A 26,649-nucleotide genomic window follows, 5' to 3' on the forward strand; every position below is an offset into this window, starting at 1 on the left:
ATGTATATATATGTATACATTTTGACTTTTAAAAATATATTACTGTAACTCATTGACATTTATATTTCCAAGCTAAAATACTGAGATTACATTTGAATCAACACCTTTGGTACTTACATTCTGAAACTAATTATGTTGCCAGTATAATGAAATGAAAATGTTAACATGTTTAAATCTATCTTGTGAAACTATTTCAGATATCACAGTGAAACCATTTTTTGCCATCCTGGTTGTCTGGTCCCATAATTACTTTGTAATTTTGAGAAAATCTATTTCTTTTTTTTAAATATTAAATATAATTTATTGTCAAATTGGTTTCCATACAACACCCAGTGCTCATCCCAACAGGTGCCCTCCTCAATGCCCATCACCCACTTTCCCCTCTTCCCCACCCCCCATCAAACCTCAGTTTGTTCTCAGTATTTAAGAGTCTAATCTGTTTCAATATTAAAAGTATTCAAGAGTAAAACATTACTAAGAAAGTAGAGACATTTCTTTCTTTGAACTCTTGGCAGAAAGTCTCTTTGTTTTTGTCTAACTTCCTCTTGTCTGTCCTGGGTTCAAGTTGACGAGTGTATCAAGATTGGTGGGACCCCAACTTCTCCCTGCCTACATCCAAAGCAAGACTACTTTGGTTCCTTTGAGAAAAGCTGTATTCCACCAGATATTTTGTTTTTCAAGTACTCTCTCTTCAAGCCCATATTTAACAGTAGATAAGTTTTGTCTCTATTGTTGGAGGTGGTGGGAGTACAGAGAGCAAGAGATGGAATGTCAACCACTAAAATCTCTGCTCTTCCCTACGTCTCCAGGGGTTGGGGCTCTAAGTCAGTCTCTCATTCTGGGAATAGCCGTGACTGAGGAAAGGAGAGGAATGAGAGGAGTTGTTATTGTTGTTGTTGTTGTTTACCTTGACCCAGAGAACTCTGATCTATTCTTTGCCCCAGTGACTCTTATTCTCTATCATTGGGTTGGCTTTCTATAGCCTTGGAAATGTTCCTCTGTCATGACACTGGATGAGCATGGTCACTCCCAGACCATACCTACCTCCCACTCTGTGTCATGCACATGACGAGCACAAGATTCCAGAAAGTTGCAGATGGGTTTACAGATAGGGATATTCACTGCACCTGCTAAGAGTCTCATTAGGTTGCTTCCACTATTCTGTGGTGTTTCCTGCTTACCGAAGCTTGGCCTTCTGTCTTTCAATTGACAACTTGCAGAGTGTGCCTCTGAAGGGACTCTGCCCCAGCATGTTCTGACAGCTCCCAGAAGGCAAGCCATTGCCATTTCCCTCCCTCCCTGATGAAGCGATTTGTTTTACCATCTCCTCTGCCTAGGCCAGGGCACAGCTCATTAAGTCAGTCTTGGTGGTTTCCAGAGTTCCTTAGCAATTTGTAACACCCCCCCTCCCACACTCTCACCCCATTCCAGTGTTACAACAGACCCTTTCATCTCCCTTTTCTTGAGGGCATTGCAGCCAGGAATAGCTAGCTCAGTGATGCTAAATGAAAAAGCATTCTAAGCCCCCTGATTTGGTTACACAAACCAATTGTGTTCATGGTGCCTTACTTGTAGGGACTGCTGTAACTGGAAGACATCTCCCTGCACCCTTAATGACAGAACACTTGGAGCAGCAGGCAGCTGGGGCCAGAGGCGAAGGTGACTTTACCTGCAGGCTTCATTATTCTGTTTTGCTTTCCAAATTTCAGTCTTCTAGGGAGGCATCTGTGCAAATGATCCTAGGGCCTTTAGTCATGCCTTCCCTGCCTTCTCTTCCAGGGCATAACTCCCAGAGTCAGCCATTTAAAGATTTGGTATGTCATTTTCCACTTTTCTTTATGCATTTTTCAAAACATACATGGGGTGATACCACACAGACAGTAGTCTTCTTTATTTACTCCTATGTTGATGGCATTGTCCATGTTTTCAACTGCATGAAATTCTATTGGATTGTTATAGCATGGTTTACTTCACCAGATCTTTATTGACAGGTGCTTATGCTGCTCCAATTTTCAGGTACTACAAATAGCAACCCCATGAACATCCATGTATGTACATCTTTGTTACCTGAACATGATTTACTCAGGACGTATACTTAGAAGTGGAACTGAATAGAGTTTATGTTTTGATACACATTACCCTTTAGGAAAGCAACACTATTTATGTTGCCAGCAGCATAAGGATCACCATTTCCCTACACTCTCACCAGCTTTGGGCTTTATTATTATTGTTTTTTATCTGTCTCACACCAAACCTATACCAGGGGAAACATAATATGTTATTGTTTCCATTAGCATCCCTTTGATTATCAGTAGAGTTGAGGATCATTTCATGTAGTGAATAGTATTTGGATTTTTTTTCTGTGAATTGTCTGTTCATATTTTTTTCTACTGTAATGTTCATCTTTTCTGTATTGATTTGTAAGACTTCTTTATATAGTAAAGATATTAACTCTTTGTTCTTGTGTATATATTGCAGATATTCCCTCCAGTTTGTTTCTCTTTTAATTTTGATTCTAGTGTCTTTTGCCAAATGAAATTTAAAATTTTTATGCAGTCAAATGTGTTGGTATCTTCCTTTGTGGCTTCTGGTTTTTCAGTTTTCCCACTCAGTGATTATAAACATATTTAAATGTATTTATTGCTCCTAACAATTTTTAAAAATCTTCTTAACATGGAGAATTTGTTTTGTTAAGGGAAGGATTATTGTAGGATGACTTCCCATGCTGAATGAAAGAGGGTACTATGAAGTCACTTCTTCACAGGTTTGGTGAAATAGAATCTTATAAGCACCATAGAAGTTGAGTGCAGCCAAGAGCCTACTTTGATGACATTGGATATATCCACACAGTTTTAATACAATTGCCCCAGATGTTTCATAAGTAAATGAAAGGTAGAACCCATGTTTCTCTTGTTATTAAGTTGAACAAATGTTTTGTTTCCAGTCTTGACCAAATATATAACAGCTTTATAATTTTTAGGCCACTAACCAATTGGCTTAGATTTTTCTGTATAAGGGAAAAGAAACCTGGGTAAGCAATATGTTATTAATTACTGTTGTAGCCACTCTGAGAAACAGTATGGACACCCTCTCAATATTTGTTTCATATGTTGAGACTGATGACACCACACACACACCAAGAGGGTATGGAAAAGTTAATTGAAATATAAGACAGGTCTCTGAGGAGAGTAGTGCAGGCATCCAAGAAGATCCAAAGTGGCTTGAGAGAGTAAGGAAAGGAGACTGGCATGCTATTGTGGTTGGGGCTGGGCCTGGGGCTAGGGAGAGGATTTCTGTGTGGGGCCAGAAGCTTGTTTGGTTTGAATCTTCTTTTGGAGTCAAAGGTTTTTTTTTATCAGCTCTCCCAAATGTGGAGCAGAGGGGCAAAGGCAGGGATGTGTCTTACAGGCCCATAGTGTCAGACTCCTTAGTATAACCACCAATCACTGAACAGTAACATTTATATATCCTGAAAGGTGGGGACACCAGTATATTAAGGAATTTACACTCCCCCCAAAATGCTGGTTTATACCAAAGGTATTTATTTATGGAGTTGCTAATAGCCAAAACCAACCAAACACCTTCAAAAAAATTAAAATATTTGGGGTTCCTGGATGGCTCAGTCAGTTAAACATCTGACTCTTGATCTCAGCTCAGGTCATGATCTCATAGTTCATGAATTCAAGCTCTGCGTCAGTCTCTATGCTGACAGCTCAGAGCCTAGAGCCTACTTCAGATTCTGTGTCTCCCTCTTTCTCTGCCCCCCACCCCCCACTTACTCTTTCAGAAATAAACATTAAAAAATTTTAATAAATAAAAATAAAAATATTTGTGTCAGGAACTGCAGATAATCATGATGTCTGTGTTCACCACACCTAACCTAGGCTTCTTGATAGGTCAGTCATTTATGTTGAGACAGATTTTAAATGATTTCCTCAGCCACATGGACACACATGATCTTATACTCCTCTAATAATGCCTCAGTCCTGAGTTTTCCATTATTTGGTGATTTAGTTACTAATGTCCTATGAATCAAATGTCAGCAATACATTTATTTCTAGAATCCTGAATATCTAGAAACTGTGGCTATTTTTCTTTGTAAAAATTCTATTCATTGATATATGATTTTCTCATTTCCTCCTGAAATCACTCCATTATTCTCAGTAATTTTATTCTCTCTCTTTAGGCAGCAGTTACTGCCCTTGACTGCTTGCTTTTCAGATTTTCTGTCTTTCTTGGTAACCACTTTCAATAGTACAAACAGACATAGTGGAGCATTTACTTCTTAGATATTCCTGCTTTTGTTGTGAGTGTAAGTGGTTATTTGATGTCAGTGGGTTCTTTGATTTAGATTAGTTACATATATCTTTGTGAATCTATTTAGTTCTGAAATAAATGTGGTTTTATGTTCAATACTAATTTTCAGGGCCTGAATATTTGGTTGGGAAAACTGAAGAATCAAATGTTACTTATTTTTTCAACACTTAATGCCATGCCAGGTAATTAATTTCTGCCTTCTGTAAAAGCTTGTCAAACACCAAGATCTTGAGTCATGAATTCCACTTGTAGTTATTTGTTTTTAAAGAGTTAGTATTCTGTCCTTTTATTTTTATACTATGTTTTTAATCCTTTGATCATGCTTTCTACACAGGTTTTTATTGTATGTACAAAAATTTTCTTTCTTTTTCAAGGTATTACTCAAACACCTTTCACTGCCATAAATCCTTTTTTTAAAAATATTCATATTTATTTTTGAGAGAGAGAGAGTGTGTGCACACATGTGAGCGGGGAGGGGGGGCAGAGAGAGAGGGAGAGAGAGAGAATCCCAAGCAGGCTCCACTTTCAGCACAGACCCTGACATGGGGCTCGATTCAAGAACCATGAGATCATGACCTGAGCCAAAATCAAGAGTCACATGCATAACCAACTGAGCCACTCCTGAATAAATCCTTTTTCTTCCATTATTATACTTGTTGGAATTACAAACCAGAGATTTCTGAGAGATCAACATGAATTTCACACTGAGATCAAGTTCATGGAGTTGAGGGATTTCTTTACTAGATGTATTTGGCAAATATAAAACTTGTTAATATAGAACTCTCAAAAATTAAAAATAGGAAAGTAATAGGTTTTGGTCCAGCTTTCTTGGAAAATGCTGAACAAATTTTACCTAAAATAGCGGCAATAATTTTCCAATAAAAAGAGTGATGTTGGCTCCCTGTACTTGAAATCAGAAACTCTTTAGTAAAATGCAAAGGGATTGTGCTATCAATATTAACATGGATTAGATTTGTTTCTTAAGTCCAATGGAATCAAATCACTAAGCTCTGGGGGCTCTTGGGTGACTCAGTTAAGTGTCTGACTTTGGCTCAGGTCATGATCTCCCAATGCCTGAGTTTGAGCCCTGCATCGGGCTCTGTGCTGACAGCTCGGAGCCTGGAGCCTGCTTCAGATTCTTTGTCTCCCTCTCTCTGTCTGCCCCTTCCCCACTTGTGCTTGCTCTCTCTCTCTCTCCCTCTCTCTCTCTCTCTCTCAAAAATAAATAAACATTAAAAAATAAATCACTAAGCTCTGAACTCAGAAAAGTTTCAGCAAGTACTGTACAATCCTGATATAATTTACACTATAACATGACCAAGGTAAACATAACAATCTTCTATTAAAATTGCATTCAACATACCGACACATTAATTATTGAAAGATAACTATATATTATCCCCTATAAAAATAAACATACTACTAATATGATGATGAAATAATGCTACATGGGTATAATCATGATGTTATCAGACATAGCTTCCAAGAAAAGGTTAAACTTTAATACAATATGATGATCCTCTAACATTACTATTTAATGTTCTAATTTATGCCTAAATTATGTGATCTCTTTCTAGATTCTATTCTGTGCCATTAGTTCATTTGTCTTCCCAAGCACTAAACCACCCTGTATTATTTACTGTAACTTTACAATAAATTTTGATATCTGATTAAGTCCTCCTATCTCACTCTTCTTCAATTATCTTGGCTATTCTTGGCCCTATACATTTCATATAAATTTTAGAATCACTTACTAAATGTTGATAGCATATACAAATGAATGACTAAAACCCTAAGAAAAGACCACTGGAAACTGCATGTTTCAGGGGTTCCTATGCTGTTCCACTAACTGGTTACTATGCAATGACAGATGGGAATGAGAATAGCAGGATACCACATCAACTGGTGCTCCCTGAGCCATTTGCCCTGTAACACCACCACCACTGCCACCACTAAGGAGAATACAACTGCCTGTTCTCACCACACGCAAACTTCAGATGACACAAAACTTCTGTGACTTCTTTCCCCTTCTAGGGGGAAAAAACCCTTGATTTTACCTTCAAAAAGAAATGCTGGAATGGAAAGGCAAGGAAAGAGGGCACAAAGAGTGTATTTTCATCTGCGTCTCAGTCCTAGCCCAATGGGAACATTCATTTTGTAGCTTATCAAGAGAGTGTGAAACAAGTTGTTGCAAAGCATGGGGAAGGCCTACACTGGAGTCAAGTTTATCTTCTCAGGTAGGAAATTAATACCATAATTGTATGGTTTATCACCACACAAACATAGCACACACACAAAACCCATCTTTAAACTTCAGTGTGAACAGAATACCTGATAGGTCCCAAAACATAGAAACAATTCAGGAAGAAACAGAATTAAAGATAAAAATCCTCAAAAATATCCTTTAGATTAAAATAAATGACTGAGCAGAGTTTAGAGGGGAGCCAGTTTAAAGGTGTTGATATAGTTTGGGGACTTTTTTAAAGTTTATAAGTGACATATTACATTATGTTAGTTTTAGGTGTACTACATAATGATTTGATATTTGTATACATTGTGAAATGATTACCACAGTAAGTCTAGTTACCATCCATCACCATATATGGTTACATTAGAATCACTTTGTCAGTTTCTATTAAAGTTTTTACAGTATTTGGAATGGATCAATTTGGAAGAAGACTTATTTATAATGTTGGTTTTCCAATTCATAAGCATGGTATATCTCTCCATTTGTTTAGGTATCTCAGTAATGTTTTATAGCTTACAGCGTAAAGATCTTACACATATTTTGCTAAATTTATTTCTAGTAAAATGATTTTAAATGTTATTATGTATGGAATACCAAAAATTTTTATTTTCTGACTGTTGCTTATATATAGAAATATAGTTGTATACAAATACTTTAAATCCAGCAAATTTGCAAAATACACTAATTCTAATTTATTTGTACACTATTTTTAACTTTATACACACACAATCTGTGAATAAGGACAGTTTTAAATTTTATTTTTCCATCCTTATAATACCTCATGACAACACAGCCTAGTTCAAAATTTAAAAAATAAGTCAGTGTAATTAATTCACTGCATCAACAGATGAAAAAAGAAAAAGCATGTGATCTCTTCAATAGATGTAGAAAGAGCATTTGACAAAATTCAATATCCATTCATGATAAAAATTCTCAGAAAAGTAGGACTGGAACTCATACAATTCAATAGAAAAAAATCCCAAACAATATGATTTAAAAATGGGCAGAGGATCTGGGTAGACATTTTTCCAGAGAAGACATATAGATGGCCTACTGTTATATTCAAAGGTGCTCAACATCATTAATCATCAGGGAAATGCAAATTAAAAAAATCACCATGCGATATCACCTCACACCTGTCAGAATGGATATTACCAAAAAGACAATAAATAACAAATGTTGACAAGGATGTGGAGAAAAGGGAACCTTCATACACTATTGGTGGTAAAGTACATTGGTACAATCACTATGGAAAACATTATATTCTTCAAACAATTAAAAATACAGCTATTATATGATCCAGCATTCTACTTCTGGGTATTTATCCAAAGGAAACAAAATCACTGTCTTGAAAAAATATCTGGAGCCCTATGTTCACTGCAGCACTGTTTACACTAGCTATATATATATATATATATATATATATATATGTGTGTGTGTGTGTATGTATATATATGTGTGTGTGTGTGTGTGTGTGTGTATATGTATATGTGTGGGTACACACATATACATATATATATATACACACACACACACATATATATACATACACATATATATATACACATATATATGTCTTTTGCATATATATATATATATATATATATATATATATAATTCAGCTATATGAATAGAAGGAATTCTTGCCATTTATGACAATATGGATGGATCTTGAGGACATTGTGTTAAGTGAAATAAGTCAGACAAAGGCAAATACTATATGATCTCACTTATGTGTGGAATCAAAAAAAAAAAAAGACTCAAACTCTTAGAGAAGAGATTTGCAGTTACCAGAAGTGGGGTGTGGGAGTGGGTGAAATGAGTAAAGGTGGCCTAAAAGTACAAACTTCCAGTTATAAGATAAATAAGTCCAGGCTAAGTAATGTACAGCATAATGACTACAGTTAATGTGTACTATGTTGCGTATTTGAAAGTTGCTAAGAGAGTAGATCTTAAAATTTCTTATCACAAGGAAAAAAGCTGGAAACTATGTGTGGTGATGGATGGTAAGTAAACTTAATGATAACCACTTTGCAATTTGTACATATCATCATGTTGTACGCCTAAAACTAATACAATTGTATATGTTAATTTTATCTCAGTTTTTTAAAAAAGCTACTAGAACTACTGAGTTTAGCAAGATCATAGGATACAAGACCAATGTTCAAATATTAATTATATTTCTATATATTAGTAATGAGCAATTAGAAATTGAAAATTTTAAAAGGTACCATTTATAATAGAACCATAAAAGAAATAGTTAAATAGAAATCCAACAAAATATGCTCAGGATCTGTGTGCTTAAAACTATAAAACATTGATGAAAGAAATCAAATTTCTAAATAAGTGGAGAGCTATATATCATGTTCATTGGAAGACTATTACTAGTAAGATGTTATTTCTCCCCAAATTGATTCAACACAATTTCAATCAAAATACCAGCAGAAATTTTTATAGAAATTGAGAAGCTGATTCTAAAATTTCATAAGGAAAGGCAAAAGACCTAGAATAGCCAAGATGATTTTGAAAAAAAAAAAAAAAGAGAGAGCGAAAAGATCGAAGTTGGAAGAATTAACATTACCTGTTTTCAAGACATACTATAAAGCTACAAGTCATCACGACATGAAAAGACAGACACATAGATCAGTAGAACAGTATAGAGTCCGTACATAAACCCACACGTATCCTGTCAATTAATTTTCAAAAAAAATACAAAGGTGATGGAATGGAAAAAGGCTGGTCTTTTTAACAAATGATGATGGAATAAGTGAACAACCATGTGTAATAAAGTGAACTTTGATTCATACCAAAGTCAAACACATAATAAAGGTAAATAAATGTAATACCTAAAAGTATAAAGAAGAAAACAGAAGATTTTTGTGACTTTGGGTTAGGCAAAGATTTCTTAGATATACATGATCCATAAAAGAAAAAAAAACCCACTAAGTTGTGAAAAACTGGAAACAGTTCTCACCTGGGGAATGTATAAACAAACTGTGGTACAGTCATACCACATGCAACACAATGGATGCATATCAAATGCACTGTACTAAGTGAAAGAAGCCAGCCTCAAAAGGCTATAATTCAATTATATGACATTCTGGGAAAGGCAACACCATAGTGAAAGAAAACAGATAAGTAATAATTTTAGGGGAATGGTTTGACTACAAAGAGATAGAATAAGGGAATTTTTTGGTGAGGCGTAATGGACCTATTCTGTATGACTGTATACATTTGTCAAAACTCTACATGAAAAAGGGTGAATTTTACTACAAGTAAGTTTTATTAAGGGAAAAATAAACTTCTACAATGGGACAAATTCACAGTAAATTTGCTGTGTCATCTGGTATGCATATATATTTTTTTAATGGTTTATTTTATATTTTGAGAGAGAAAGAGTGAGAGCAGGGGAGGCACAGAGAGAGAGGGAGACACAGAATCAAAAGCAGGCTCCAGGCTCTGAGCTGTCAGCACAGATCCTGACGTGGGGCTCGAACGCATGGGCGCAAGATCATGACCTGAACCAAAGTCTGACATTCAACCGACTGAGCCACCCAGGCTCCCCCATAGTTTTTATTCAATGCTAAACTGCCTTCTAGGAAGATGGTCCAATTTAGATTCTCTGTCCCCATCCTTGCAAGGATTGCTTATTATTCCTGGGCAACAATGGATTTTTAAAAATTATTTTAATATTTGTCAAACTGATAAAAATATCTTGATATTGTTTTATTTCATATTTAAAATTCATTTTATTAAAAAAAATTGTTTTAATGTTTATTCATTTTTGGAAGACAGAGAGAGACAGAGCACAAGCAGGGGTGGGCAGAGAGAGAGGGAGACACAGAATCAGAAGCAGGCTCCAGGCTCTGAGCTGTCAGCACAGAGACCGACGCAGGGCTCGAACTCACAAACCATGAGATCATGACCTGAGCTGAAGTCGGACGCTCAACCGACTGAGCCACCCAGGCGCCCCTCATATTTAAAATTTTAAGTGAAACCAAACATATTTCACATGTTTATTAGTCATAAATAGTCTATTTTTCTGAGTTACCTGTTCATGTCTTTTGTTCACTTTTTTGTTAAGACATTTTTCCATTTTTTATTTATAAGTATCTTTTGTTTGCTAGAATAGTAACTTTTTTTTGTCATTTGACTTTAGCTTTATTATTTTGGATTTTACTTTAAAATTTTTACTGACTATTGTCTTATTTCATAACTTTTGTGATTATTTCTTGTAGTGTAACATCACCAAAGAATATGCTTTTAATGTACTTATGTGTTTTCCGTAACCTAATATTCAATCAACTTTGTAGATGTTTCCTGGATGCTAGATAAGAAGGTAAGCTTTGTTATTTGAAAAAATGTTTAAGACTTTTTTTTAAAAGAGCAGTTTTATTAGGTTTACAACAAAATTAAGAGAAAGGTATGGAGATTTACCATATACTTACCCCCTGATCCTACATATACATAGCCTTCCCCATCATCAACATTATTCACCAGAATGGTACTTTTTTTTTTTAAAGATTTTATTTTTAAGTAATCTCCACACCCAATGTGGGGCTGTAACTTACAACCCAGAGATCAAGAGTTGCATGCTCTACCAGCTGAGCCAGCCAGGCACCCCCAGAAAGGTACATTTTTTAAACTGAGGATGAACCTACATTTGATACATCATAGCCATCCAAAGTCCATTGTTTACTTTAGGGTTCATTCTTTGAGTGGTAAATTCTATGGTTTTGGACAAATGTAAAATGACAAGTTTTCATACAGAATATTTTTACTTCCCTAAAAATCCTCTATGCACTACCTATTCATCTCCCTTTGTTCCCATCCCTGGCAACCACTGACCTTTTTGTTGTCTTCATAGTTTTGCCTTTTCCAAAGTGCTGTATAGTTGGTTATGTAGGTTTTATGTAGGTTTTTCAGGTTGACTTCATTCATTTAGTAATATGCATTTAAGTTTCCTCTCTGTCTTTTTGTGGCTTGTTAGCTCATTTCTTTTTGGTGTTGAATAATATTCCATGGTCTGGATAAATAAAGGATTATTATCTTTTCACCTACTGAGAGACATCTTGGTTGCTTCCAAGTTTGAGCAATTATAAATAAAGCTTTTATTAACATCCATGTGGAGTTTCTTGTGTGGACATAATTTTAAACTCCTTTTGGTAAGTATTCCTTTGAGCACAGTTGGTGGATCTTAAAGTAAGAAACTGCCAAACTGTCTTCCAAAGTGGTTGTGCCATTTTGCATTCTCACCAGCAATGTATGAGAGTTCCTATTGCTCCACATCCTCACCAGTATTTGGTGTTTTCAGTACTCTGGATTTTAGTTATTCTGATAGGTGTGTATCTATTGTTTATTTTATTTTATTTTATTTTATTTTTATTTTATTTATTTTATTTTATTTTATTTTATTTTATTTTATTTTATTTTTTGTTTTGAGATAGAAAGAGAGAGAAGAGAGAAGAGAGAGAGAGAAGCAGAGAGAGAGGGAGAGAGAGACTCCCAAGCAGGCTCTATGCTGTCAATGCAGAGTTTGACACAGGGTTCGATCTCGTGAGATCGAGTTTGAATCTGTGAGATCATGACTTGAGCTGAAATCAAGAGTTGGATGCTTAACCAACTGAGCCACCCAGGTGCTCCTCTTGTTGTTGTTTTCATTTGCATTCCTTGATGACATAGGATGTATGATATCTTTTCATATCTTCTTTGCTGAGGTCTTGGTATTATCTTTTGTGGAGCATAAGTTTTCAATTTTATTTAAGTCCAGATTATAAAATATTTCTTTTATGGGTCATATCTTTGACCTAAAAAGGCATCACGATACCCAAGGTCATCTGGGTTTTTTCCTTTGTTATTCTCTAGGAGTTTTATAGTTTTGTGTTTTATACTTAGGTCTGTGATCCATCTTGAGTTCATTGTTGTGAAAGGTGGGGGGGTCTGTGTCTAGATTCTTCTGTTTTGTTTGCAAACGGATGTCCAGTTGTTCTGCCACCATTTGTTGAACAGACTATTTTTGCTCCATTTTATGGCCTTTGCTCCCTTTTCAGAGATCAGTTGGTTATATCTATGGTGGCCTATTTCTTGGATTTCTATTTCATCCATTAATCTATTAACTTCCCATTATTACATAAATGCCACATTATCTTGATTACTAGCTTTACAGTAAATCTTGAAGTTGCATATCATTGGTCCTCCAACTTTGTGTACTCTGTGTCTTTTACCTCTCCATATGAACCTTAGAATCACTTTGTTGATATAAGTAAAATAGTGTTCTGGAATTTTTATTGTGATTGCATTGAATCTATAGATCAAATTGGGAAGAACTAATGTCTTGATAATATTGAGTCTTCCTATCTGTGAACATGGACTATCTCTCCATTTATTTAGTTCTTCTTTGATTTCATTCTTCAGAGTTTTGTAGTTTTCCTCATATAGCTCTTGTACATGTTTTGTTAGATTTATATCTAAGTATTTCAATTTTGGGGGTGTTAATGTAAATGGTATTGTGTTTTTAATTTCAAGTCTACTTTTTCATTGTTGGTATATAGGAAAGCAATTGACTTTTGTATATTAACCTTGTATCCTGTAACCTTGCTGTAATCACTTATTAGTTCCAGTTGTTTTCTTTAAAAAATTTTTTCTAATGTTTATTTATTTTGAGGGAGAGAGAGACAGAGTGCAAGCAGGTGAAGGGCAGAGAGAGGGAGACATGGAATCTGAAGCAAGCTTCAGGCTCTGAGCTGTCAGCAGAGAGCCCAACATGGGGCTCAAACTCACGAACCGTGAGATCATGACCTGAGCCAAAGTCAGACACTTTACTGACTGAGCCACCCAGGCGTCCCCATTAGTTCCAGTTTTTTTTTAATAAAAAAAATTTTTTTTTATTTTCTGCCTAGACAATCAATCATGTTGTCTGTGGACAAAGAAAGTTTTATGTCTTCCTTCCAATAGGTATATCTGTCATTTCCATTTCTTGCCTTGTTGCACTAGCAAGGACTCCAGTATTGTGCTGAAAAGGATTGGTGTGAGGGGACATCCTTGCCTTGTGCCTGATCTTTGTGGGAAATCTTTGAGTTTTTCATCATTAAGTATAATGTTGGCTGTAGTATTTTTGTAGATAGTCTTTATCAAGTTGAGAAAATTCCCCTGTATTTCTAGTTTCCTGAGAGATTTTATCATGAATGGATGTTGGATTTTGTCAAATGGTTTTCCTGCGTCTACTGATACATTCATGTGATTTTTTTCTTTCTTTAGTCTGTCTATGTGATGGAATCAAACATTAATTGATTATTGAATGTTAAACCAGCCTTGCATACTTGGGGGAAAAATCCACTTTTGGTCATGATGTATTCTTTTAATTCTTTTAATGCTTTTTAGGATTCAGTTTGCTAATATTTTGTTGAGGATCTTTCCATTCATGTCCATGAGATACTAGTCTGGTACTTTTCTTGTCTTGTAATGGCATTGTTTACTTTTGGTGTTAGGGTAATGTTGGTCTTATGCAATGAGTTAGGAAGTTTTCCATCTGTTTCTATCCTCTGAAAGAGATTGTAGAGAATTGGTATAATTTCTTCCATAAATGTTTGGTATATTGCATCACTAAGCTCATTTGGGCCTCGTACTTTCTGTTTCAGAAGATTATTAATTATTGATTCATTTTGTTTAATAGATATAGGCCCATTCAGATCATCTATTTCTTCCTGTGTGAGTTTTGGCATGTTATGTCTTTTAAGCAGTTGGTTCATTTCATCTGGATTATCAACTGCAGAAAGTCAAAGATAAAGTTATAGGTTGTTTTTTGTTTGTTTGTTTTGTTTGGTTTTTTTTTGTTTGTTTGTTTTTGTTTTTGTTTTTTGGCATTTATTCAGTTCTCTGAGCTTCCTGGACCTATGTTTTAGTGTTTCAGTAATTTGGGGAAATTCTTAGTCATTATTCTTTTAACTATTTCTTCTGTTCCTTTCTCTCTTATCCTTCCAGTGTTCCCATTATGCATATGTTGCACCTTTTGCAGTTGTCGCACAGTTCTTGCATATTCTGTCCTGTATTTTTCAGTTTTTGTTCTCTTTGATTTTTGTTTTTGAGGATTCTACAGATACATCCTCTGGCTCAGAGATTCTTTCCTCAGTTGTGGCCATCAAACACATTCTTCATTTCTGTTACTGTTTTCCTTTTTAATCTTCAGCACCTTTTTTTTTTTAGGCCTTTCATCTCTTTACTTACATTGCCCATCTGTTCTTGCATGCTGTACCCATTAGAACCCTTAGCATTTTAATCACAGTTGTTTTAATTTGTATTTATTTATTTATTTATTTTGAGAGTCAGAGAGAGAGAGAGAGATTGAGAGAGAGAATACAAGCAGTGGAGGGGCAGAGAGAGAGGGAAAGAGAATCACAAGCAGGCTCCATGCTGTCAGCACAGAGCCTGACACAGGGCTCAATCTTATGAACCATGAGATCATGACCTGAGCCAAAATCAAGAGTTGGACACTTACGCAACCGAGCCACCCTGGCACCCCAATCATAGTTGTTTTAAATCCCCACTCTGATCATTCCAACATCTGCCATGTAAAGTTCTGCTTTGTCTCTTCAAATTGTACTTTTTTGCCTTTTGGTGTGTATTATCATTTATTCTTAATAGCCTGACATGATGTACTAGTTAAAATAAACTGTGGTAAATAGGCCCCTAGTGATGTGGTAGTGAGGTGTGGGGGACAGAATTGTTCTATAATCCTATGATTAGGTCTCAATCCGTTAGTGAGTCTGTGCCTCTTGTCTGTGAACTTCACAGGTGTTTCTCAGTTTTCTGAGTTTATTTTCCCCCCACTTTGTTGGGACAGGATGGCTAGAACCAGCTAGAGTTGAGTTCAGTATTTCCCTTCCCTGGGTCAGTTCATTTCTGATAATACCCCAGCAGGTTACACTCTGGTTAACTAGTTTCCCCCGAGGGCAGGCCTTGTTAAGAACAGAATGGTCTAGTGTATTTCAAAATGGTTCTTTTCCCCCTGCTCCTCCTGGAAGAAGGAGGGGATTTTTCTCTGATATTTACTGTAGGAATGTGGTTGACTTGCCAGTGGCAAATCTCAGTGTTGTGAGCCTCTATGACAGGACCCACCTCTAGCTTTTAACTCTTAGAGTTGTCTGCTTTGGGCCTCCAGCAATTCTCCAATTGTAGTTCTGGTGTTTTTGCCCTGACAGTGGCTTCCACTCATGAATGTGTGCACCAGGAAGCCTTGACTTTGTCTATTCACCTGTCTTTCCAACCTTGGGGGCAATAGTTTGCCCTGTGTTCTTCCTTCTCTTATTGATCCAAGAAAAGTTGATTTTTCAGTCTGTGCAGCTTTTAACTTGTTAGGATGGAGTGGTGATTTCTAACCTGAAGAAATTGTCTTCAGCTGAAGGGAGCTCTCTTGTCCCAAATTAAGTCCCCTCCCTGGGGGCAGTCTGTAGCCAATGACTGGTTGATAGATACAGGAGTACAAAGTTATGCTCCACTTGCCTCAATGGGGAAATATTTTGAAGGACCGTGACAGCTCCAGAGCTTTTTCCCAAGATCTGCTGAGGCCTTTGTTGTGACTGCAACATAGTTCAAGTTCTCCTTGTGCCAATCTGGTTTCCACCATTCCCTTACAGATGGTATTCCTGAGAAGACACTCCAGTAAACCTCTTGCATGCAACCTCTGTCTTAGGGTCTGTTTCCAAACCACATGATCTATGAGAATTATCTTTTGTCAACTAAAGACAAAGAGATTCACTAAAAGATTCTTCCCTGTTCCTACCCTATTTCTTGCTGCCCCTGTTCATATGTAAATTTGATAAATTTATTCTTGCAAGTGCAAGATACAAATATATAACTTTTGTATGTTTGGCTGTAACTGTATTTAGAAAGTACCAGTTCATGAAACAAATTCACTTTGAGTTGTGCTCTTTTATCTGTTCTAATACTCTTTGCCCATTTTAATGTTTTGCCTTAAATTCTAATCTGTTTAATATTAATATTGTACTCTTGCTTTTTTATTTTTTGAATCTGTCTGACAGATGCTGACTCGACCTTTTAGACTTTTGGTGTCACACTGTTGTTACTGAATCAGAGAATTTGTCTTTTAATGTATTTTAACTATTATTATAATTAACTGTAATTATCATTGTTATATCTGATCTTGCTTCTGTCATCTTGTGTTTTCTTGTTTTTATCCTTTTTTTTTTTGTCTCTTGTAGATGGTTCTCGATGTGCACAGTATGTGTTTTCTGTTCATCTTCAGTGATCAAAAGGGCATATATACTGTTTTAAATTCTGCTAATAATTACCTTTGAGTTTTCCAGAAGCCGTTTTTAAACTTTATTTCTATAATCTTCAGAGATAAGAGGGAAACACCATATATTACTCTGTTGTGTTAAGTAAAAGATTTGGTATAATTTTATTCCTTTCTCCTCACCCCCATTTTTATGTTCTTATATTACTAAGTTTTAGATCTAAGTAACTGGTACATTTTTACATTATATTTTACAATAATTTGTTTGGAAGACTAGTGATGGCATAACTTTATTTTCATTTATTGGCCTTTGAAATTTCAAGTAGAATTTTTTCTATCTCATTTTTTTTTATTGTGGCAAGATATAATATTTTTTACATTTAACTTTGGTTTTATAGCCAAATATTTTGAATTCTATTTCAACTTTTTGGGGTGCAAACCATAATTTCTTATAATCTTTACCATCATTTCTTTCTTATTTTCTTTTCCTTATTCAAGATGAATTCAGGTATGAATTCAGTAGGTCTGTATGGGCAAAAACTTAAAGGATAAGTTATAAAATTAAAAATATGCAAAATAAAGCAATAATCTGAATTGAGATGTTTCATTGTCAGATTATAAATATTACACATTCTTGTTGGACTGTGGTAATTTTCATTTCACATCACTGATGAGAGGAAACAAGTCCAGGATGGATTGTGTAAAATTCCAAGGAGACTGCGGCTATTTAAGAGATATGCTCAATTTCAACAAAACAATTAACTGGAATTTTGATTGGAATTTTATTGAACCTACATATTTATTTGTGGAGAACTGTCATCCCGACAATACTGAATTTTACAATTATGAACACTATTTAGATCTTCTTTAATTTCGAGGATTTTTAGTGTATACATATTACATACACTTAACTAAATTGATCTCAGTATTTTACGAGCTTCTTGCTATTGTAAATGATATATTTTCATTTAATTTTTAGATTGTCATCAGTGTATAGAAATACAGTTGACTTGCATATTAACCTTGTATCCCGTGACTTTGTGAAATTCATGAGTTAGTTCTAGTTCTAGTAGTATTTCGTAGACGTGTTTGAAATTTTTACATATATGCTCACATTTGCAAGTGCAGTTTTACTTCTTCCTGTTCAATCTTTGTGAGTTTATTTCTTTTTCTTGCCTTACAGCAAAGATTAAGACCTCTAGCCCAATATTGAATAGAAGTGCTGAAAGAAGACATCCTGGCCTTGTTTCCAATCTTAGGGGGAAAGCACTCAGTCTTTCACTGTTAAGTATTATATTAGTTGTACATATTTTTGCTGATGCCCTTTACCAATTTGAAGAAATTTTCTTCTATTTCTAGGTTCCTGAGAATTTTTATCCTAAGTAAATGTTGAATTTCATTATATGCTTTTTCTGCATATGTTGAAATGATGTTTGTTTTTTTAATGTTTATTCATTTTTGAGAGAGAGAGAGAGAGAAACAGAGCACAAGCAGGGGTGGAGTAGAGAGAGAGGGAGACAGAATCCTAATCAGGCTTCAGGCTCTGAGCTGTCAGTACATAGCTTTATATGGGGCTCAAACTTATGAACTATGAGATCATGACCTGAGCCCAAATTGGACACTTAACTGACTGAGCTACCCAGGCGTGTCTGGAATGATATTTGTTTTTCTCCTTTATTCTGTGAATGTAGTAAATTACATTGATAATTTTTAAAAAAATATTTAGTCAGTCTTGCTTTACTGGGATAAATCTTACTTAATTATAATATATTTTCCTTTTTATAACATGGTTGATTTCATACATTTTTATGGAGTTTTGCATCTATGTTCCATTTCTCTATTTTTGAGCTCTGAGATTTTTTCCCTCTATTTCTTGGTCTACTAGTAGGAGTATATCTTTTAATGCTTCCTTTTTAAGGTATATTTTTTAAAATAACCACAATATTATAATCAGACATAAAGGTAAGCAATAATTCCATAATATTGAAAAGATCCAGTGTTTATATATGAAGACATATGTATATATAATATATATATACACATAACATATATATATATATTTTTTTATATATGAAAGATAGTGATTTTATATTCTCTCTATATAAATGGGAGTATATAATACACACTTATTATTCCTTTGCTTTTATCACCTAACAGTATATCCTGGAGGTTACTCTGTAGACATAGAGATATATTTCCTATTCTTTTTTACAACTGCATGATCCCCCACTGTATGGATGTACATGTATCAATTGATCCTCTATTGATGGAAATTTAAGTTGTTTCCAGTATTTTGTTATTACAAATGGTGCTGCAGTGAATAGCATGCATCATTTCATGCTTTAACCATTGTATCTTTAGGGTAGATTGCTGGATCATGGGTGTATCTAAAGTTTGGAGGGGGCACTGTGTTCTTCAAAAATGCCAATGTCATAAAGCCCAAAGGAAGTGTGTGGAAATGTCCCAATAGAAGGAGGCTAAAGAGACATGACAACTAAATGCAATACCAAACCCTAGACTGGATTCTATACTACAAGGGGAAAAATGCTATGAAAGAAATCATTAAATCAGTTTACACATGGATGAGATAAAAGTCTATGCTAATGAAATTCATGAAGTTGACACCTGTCCTGTGTGCATGTATTTCCCAATTTTAGGAAACACACATGTATTATTTAGGGATAAAAGGCCATGATGTATGTTAACCTTCATGGTTCAGCAAAAGCTATGTGGAGAGAGCAAGTAAGAAAGAGAAGAGAAATGATAATGCAAATCAGGTAAAATGTTAATAGTAGTTAATAATCTGGGTACAGAGATGCCTTGTGCTGTTTTTATTTTTGCTACTTTTTATAAGTTTAAAATAATTCCCAAATGAAAGGTTTGTGTCTTATTTTGAAGAATTTTCTTTATAAGTTTGTGGTGTTTAAAGAAACCACTTTGGAGTAAGGCCTTATTCTGAAAAGTGGTTGTTGCAATGCACAGTGTAGTTCTGAGAGAGGTCATACACATTCTCTCACCCATTCACATTAGTGTCATTTGGCATGACCAAACTCAGATAGGGGCTGGGATTCTATAGGATATAGAACAGGCATGTTTGGGGTGCCTGAGTGGCTCAGTCGGATAAGTGTCCGACTTTGGCTCAGGCCATGATCTTATGGTTTGTGGGTTCAAGCCCCGTGTCAGGCTCTGTGCTGAGAACTCAGAGCCTGAGGCCTGCTTCAGATTCTCTGTTTCCCTCTCTGCTCCTCCCCCACTCATGCTCTTTCTCTGTTTCTCAAAACAAATAAATGTTAAAAAAAAAAAAGAAAAAGAATAGGCATGCTTTGATGGGAGGAGGAATGAGGAATGACCAGAACATGGGAGTGGCTTTCATGGTGGGAAAAAGATTGCTGCTGAGTCTGTGTGGAAGCAGGGACTTTGGTCAGTTTGAGAGTATGGGAATTAGGAGTAGAATGGAAGAAAAGGATGCACCAAAGATTAATAGCTCAGGTTTCATGGTTTTGCTTGGTCATCATCCCTCTCATCAGAATGACTCCTTTTCTTCCATCACTGATATATCAGTTCTGAGAATTGATTTAATTCTTCTTTGAGGATCTGCTGGCCACAATGGCAACCTTGCTCATTTTTTCTTATCATCTGAAGAACAAAATTTTTGCTCTTCCTTTTGCTGTTTTCTTCAGCTGCTTAGCTTCTGTTTAGCTTTGTAAATGCATTTCTTACCTCTTCAAAAATTTTTTGGAGACTATGGATATGCAGCAGGCAATAGTGATATATAGAATAGAGTAAATGGACACATTAAGAACAGATTATCCATCAGTTATCCAGTTTCAGTGTGATGCTTAGACTGGATATGGATTTAGAAGGACAATTTATCCCTCCCTCGCTCCCTCCCAGCTTCCTTTCCCTCCCTCCCTCCCTCCCTCCCTCTCTCTTCTTTCTTTCTTTCTTTCTTTCTTTCCTTCCTTCCTTCCTTCCTTCCTTCCTTCCAACACTAAGCATCCACGGTAGGGCACATTCTCTGCTAGGTGATGCAGTGGTGATCAAAAATGGCCATAAACTATTACAGCAAAACTGTTGGTGTCCTGGTGCTGAAGATTTATTTATCCTCAGGACAGAAATACTGAGGGTTAATACCTTCCTACCCCAGCAGCCCTCAAGTTATGCCAGATGGGTGTTAGTTGGTATATAAATCTCCAAGGAGGGGACAAATCTGAAGCACCCAGAAGTTACCTGCCTAATAGTGCACCCTTTGTTGACTTCCTTCTTTTGTCTCTCACTGCTACATTCTTAGTGTGTGCTTCCTGGGCTCACCTTTCAATAAACCACTTGTAGTAAAATCTTCATCTCAGGACCTATTTCTGGAGGAACCCCAAACCAGAACATCTGTGCTTAATGGCACTTACTGATGAGTGAGAAAGGGAGACAAATCATCACACAAATGGCCATATAATTATACTCATATTAGGTGTCATTAAACTTCTGTTTGTAACTGGATATACTTTTAAATTCTGGGGAAGACATTTTATTTTGGGAATGGCTCAGGTATTGTTTAGAAGATTCCGATTTTTTAAAAATAAAAGCACTTAATTGTTGCCAAATATAAGAAGAAGAAAAAACATTTACATGAGCTACAGAAGTATTACATTAAAGTGAAATCATAAGTAAATACTTTTTTGCCTTCTTTGATTTTTGAATTCTAAAGACAGAACAAATACAGATACATACAGGGAGGTTTGAATATAACATGTTCTGTGGATTTTTTCTTAATCATTGCTTTCTCTTTGTTGTCCTTTTATACTCAGAAAAAACCTGAAAATGGTTGTTGCTTATACAATCAAATGGTTGACAATAGTCCCAGGAAAATTATCCTTATCTTTCTTTTATAATGAATTTCAGGAACAATCAGATCAATGGAGAATCATAGGTGCTGCTAAGAACTACCAATTTTGTGACAATCATTGAAATTGTGCTGCATTACAGCTTCTTTGAGGACATACACACAAAACAGGATGTAAATAACCCTCTTTATTTTTCTCATTTCAACTTTGTTTTTTTCCTCCTTGTTAACCAAATCCAATGTTGTTGAAGACAATATGGCACAGAAAACTATATCTGATTTTTTCCCAGGTGCTTATTATTTTACAATATCTGACAAAATAAGGGCTAATATTTAGTCGATTTCCATATGCGAGACATTGTTCTTCTGCGTTATTTACAATACACAAAAACCTACTTGGCAAACATAGAGAAATATAATTCATTCAGCAATCAAAAATTGGAACATGACTGCCAGGTACTAAATAAGATGAGCTAGGGTTATGAAATGGGCTTTTACAGGGAGACTGTTTCACAGTAATCAGTGATGACATGTGAACTGCTCTTCACAGAGGTAATATGAGTGGAAAGAGCAGTGAACTCAGAAGGCTTCTGCCAACTGCCTAGAAGACTTTAGACAAGTCTGTTCACCTCTGAGTCTTAATTTTCTCATCTGTAAGTTGAAGGGTTGCTATTAGATGCTCTGTAAGGTCTCACGAGGAGCTTAACATCAATGTCTTTCTGGCCCACAGTCACCCAATACAGAGCACAGCTCATGTGACAGGGAATTGAGAATGGGACAAAAGAATAGAGTGAAAATCTTTGAGACGATTGAATGGTTACCTTTACCCATTCTTCTAAGTCAAGGTGTAATTCTATCTCTTCCAGAAGCTCAGGTTCCAGAGAAGAGGGCAGGCAAGAGGTAGATGGGACATTAGGGTAGTGCAGGATGCCTGACTAGCTCTCAGAGCAGGGAGGCACAGAAATGACGACCAAAGCAGAAGCCAAGGCCTTATGCATGGAGCCAAAAACAAGCAATAGAGAAAGGAGTGAAGAGCCATAACTGGGCAACCACAAAGGCCTTTCAAAGTAAGATTGGCAGACTTTGTTAGACATGTCTCAGGGCAACTAGCATAATTGCAGCATGCAGAAATGAAAGTTCATTAAAAACATTTGTTGAAAGCCTACCGTGTGCTTAGGAGTTACTAGAAATAAAAAATGAATCATCTGGGGGGACAAGTATATATACCTCTAACTAGGCTATACTTTAGTTGCAGATAGCACTAAAACAGGAGATAAATCAAGTGCCATGGGAGCCCAGAGAATTATCTGGTTCAATTAAATCTGGCAAGAAGGATAATAAAAGGCTTTGTAAGGGGAGTGATATTTAAACTGGGTCTTGAGAGATGAGTGGGATCATCAGGTGGAAGATTAGGAAAGGGTGGAAGGAACAGCATGTGAAGATAGATACAAGAATGAGATGATACAATGTGCCTGGTGTCCAGCTAGAAGCCGAGTGTAACTGGGGCCTGAGGAGCACCATAGAGTGGTAAGAGGTGGAGCCAAGAGGTAGGTTCCCCTGGACTGAGAAGGGTTTTGGGCCATAGCCTAGTAAGAGGCTGGATGGTATCATTAATATCAGCCACCCTAGCAGGTTTCTAGGCAGCTGGACCCAACCCCTGTTAAAGGCCAAGAGTAGAGGAGAGAATAGAGTGGCAGAGTATAGATGGGGAAGAAGAGTTAAAGCAATCTTGCATTTCCAAGCTAGACTGAGTGGTAAAGGATTTTAGAGATCGAGATGTGGACAAACCAAAGAGGTTTGAGGGAAGAGAGATGAGAAATTTTGGCAAAATTGGGAACCTACATGAGAAGCTCTTCCTTAGGCTATTGATATTGTGGTTATAGCATTTGGGAGAGAGCCAGGGCTGGATTTAACTGCTTGGGAGACAGCAGTGGGAATGGATGAGATGCTTAGAGAATGGTGAGTGGAAAGAAAAAAAGGTGAAGATGTCTTGAGGGAAAACCACCTGATGACGAGTCAGTGAACATTATCAGAAAGATGAGAAAAGTGGAGTAAAAACAAGAGAGTTTTATTGTGGAACCCACAGGAAGTTAAAATTTTACAGAAGAGTTGGGGGATTTTTAAAAAGCTCAATGAAGGTAAAGATGGATGAGAAGTAAAAAGAAGTACAGTAAAACCTTGGATTGTGAGTAATTTGTTCTGCAAGTGTTCCACAAGATGAGCAAACATTTCTAATAAATTTTAACTTGATAAATGAGCGATGTCTCGCAATACAAGTAGTATGTGATGCTGAATGTCACATGATCCCAACTGTGCCAATGCTTCTTGAAATTTGCTTTGATATACAAGTACTTTGGATTACAAGCATGTTTCTGGAATTAATTATGCTCACAAACCAACGTTTTACTGTAATTGGAACTGGAACTTAAGTGAACACAAAATGAGAACTTGGAGTCGGTATGAGAAGGCTGAGATCACAGGAGGAAGAAACAAGATGTTAGCTTTAGGTTAAGATAGAATCTAGGAAAAGTTTGGTGACTTTATATTCAGATATAATTTCAAACTTGCATGAAAATTGCAAAAATAATACTAAGATCTCCCATACACTCAGATTCACCATTCACCATCTGTGAACATCTTGCCTCTTTGCTTTATCATCCTCTCACTTAGTTTCTGTTTATGAATGATGTGAGTTGCAGATATCATGCCCCCTTTGCATCTAAATATTCCACTGTGTATTTTCTTTTTTTAAAGAGAATTTTATGTTTCTTTTAATTTTTATTTATTTTTGAGAGAGACAGAGTGCAAGCAGAGGAGGGACAGAGAGAGAGGGAGACACAGAATCTGAAGCAGGCTACAGGCTCCAAGCTGTCAGCACAGAGCCAGACATGGGGCTTGAACTTATGAACCGTGAAATCATGACCTGAGCCAAAGTTGGATACTTAACAAACTGAGCCATCCAGGCGCTCTTCGCTGTGTATTTTCTAGAAACAAGGACATTATTTTCCATTACAAACAGTACAGTTATCAGATTAAGAAATTTCACATGGATATAATATCATTATCTAATCTACATTCTATTTTCAAATTTCAGTAATTGTCCCCAAAATATCCTTTACAGCTATTCTTTCCCCATTCTGGGTCCAAACCACGATAGTATATTTCATTTTGTTGTTATGTCTCTTTGATCTCCTTAAATCTGGAACAGTTTCCAAGACTTTCTTTGTCTTTCATGGCATTAACATTTAATTTTTTTTTTTAAAGAGAGAGAGAGCATGAGTTGGGGAAGAGGGCCAGAGTAAGAAAGAAAGAGAGAGAGAGAGAGAGAGAGAGAGAGAGAGATTGAGAATCTTAAGCAGGCTCCACACTCAGAAAAGAGCCCAACCCGGGGCACCATCCCATGACTCCAGGATCATGACCTGAGCTGAAATCAAGTTGGTTGCTCAACTGACTGAGCCACCCAGGCGCCCTGGCATTAACATTTTTTGAGGAGTACAGACTGATTATTTTATAGGATGTCCCTCAATGTGGGTTTGATGAAGCTTCCTCAAAATTTGATCAAGATTACTAATTATTGCAGGAATATCATAGAGCATTATATCAGGAGGCATATGATGCCATTTTGTCACCATGTTGGGGATATGAACTTTGATCACTTGTCTGCTACATTTCTCCACTGTAAAGTATCTACTTCCCTTCTATAATTTGTAGTTCGTGGAAAGTTACTTTGAGACTATGTAAATATCCTGCTCATTAATAATCACCTCCTAGTTTCAGTATCCATTGATGATTTTTGCCTGAATCAATTATTACTCTGATGATTACAAAATGTGATATTTTTCTAAAAAAATTATTCCTTCTGCCTTTATTAGTTTGTTTATTACTATAAAGAAGAGCTCTCTGTTTATTTAATCAGGGTGGATACTGAAGGTTTTTAAACAGTGGGGAGACTTGAATTTTCTTGTAGATTGAATAAAAAGAGCCAACAGGTAATATAGAGAATATAGGGGATAATTAAAGCAACGAAGTCTAAAGAAAGGGTGGGATTAAGACTGCAGATTGAAGGAGCTGGTGCTGGACAGGTGTGGGAACTATGCAACCTAAAAACAGAAAGGAAGAAATGTAGGGACTATACTGGGAAGTTTAGGGACCTCATACCTGATGCCTCTCATGGCTTACATGAAGAGTGTGAATGTCAGCCACATAAGTGTCTGGTCCTATTCATAATCTCTGCCCTTAGGTGGCTGGTGAGATGGGTGATGACAAGTACCTTTAACGCCAAATACTGTGGTGAGCACTAGGTATAGGTCCATAATCCCCTATCCAAAACTCTGAGACCAGAGGCACTATGGAATTCAGAATTTAAGGCAATATAATACGCATACCACATTTTACATAACACCTCCACTGGGATCTTGGGAGCCACACAGTAATCATACTCAATTTTTTAAATTTCTAAAGTGAAATGTGAATTTTCACCCTGACTGTAAATAGTCTCATGTCAGTTTGGATTAGGCTAGGCCACCAAAAAAGTTTGCTTCAAAATCACAGAAATAAATTTTAGTCTTCAGAGCATTTTAAGTTTCTGAACTGTGAATAAAGGAGTGTGGACTTGTATGAACAGTCCAATGAAAGTGAGTATTCTAACTCAAGGTGTCAGGAAGGCTTTGCAAAGGAGATGGTGCTTGAGCAGGGCCTTGAAGAAAGCATAGGCAGAAAATAAGGATTAGAAGTAGGGTAAAAGAAAGGATATTCCAAATAGAGGAAAGAATTTGAGCAAAGGCACACAGTAGGGAAGTCCCAGCTTGTCTGGGTAATTTTATAATCTCAGGCTGAATCTCAGGTTACTATACCATAGGCTCTCAGGAGGGCATGGCAGACCAAGCTAGGAACCTGAACACCAAGAACTTTGAACACTGTTCTCAGGTTTTGAAACTTTACTCTACCATCAGTGGGCAGTAACATGGTCATGTCTCTACTTTTGTTTAGTGGAAC

The sequence above is a fragment of the Panthera uncia genome (genome assembly GCF_023721935.1).
Source record: "Panthera uncia isolate 11264 chromosome A3 unlocalized genomic scaffold, Puncia_PCG_1.0 HiC_scaffold_11, whole genome shotgun sequence".
Classification (NCBI taxonomy): domain Eukaryota; kingdom Metazoa; phylum Chordata; class Mammalia; order Carnivora; family Felidae; genus Panthera; species Panthera uncia.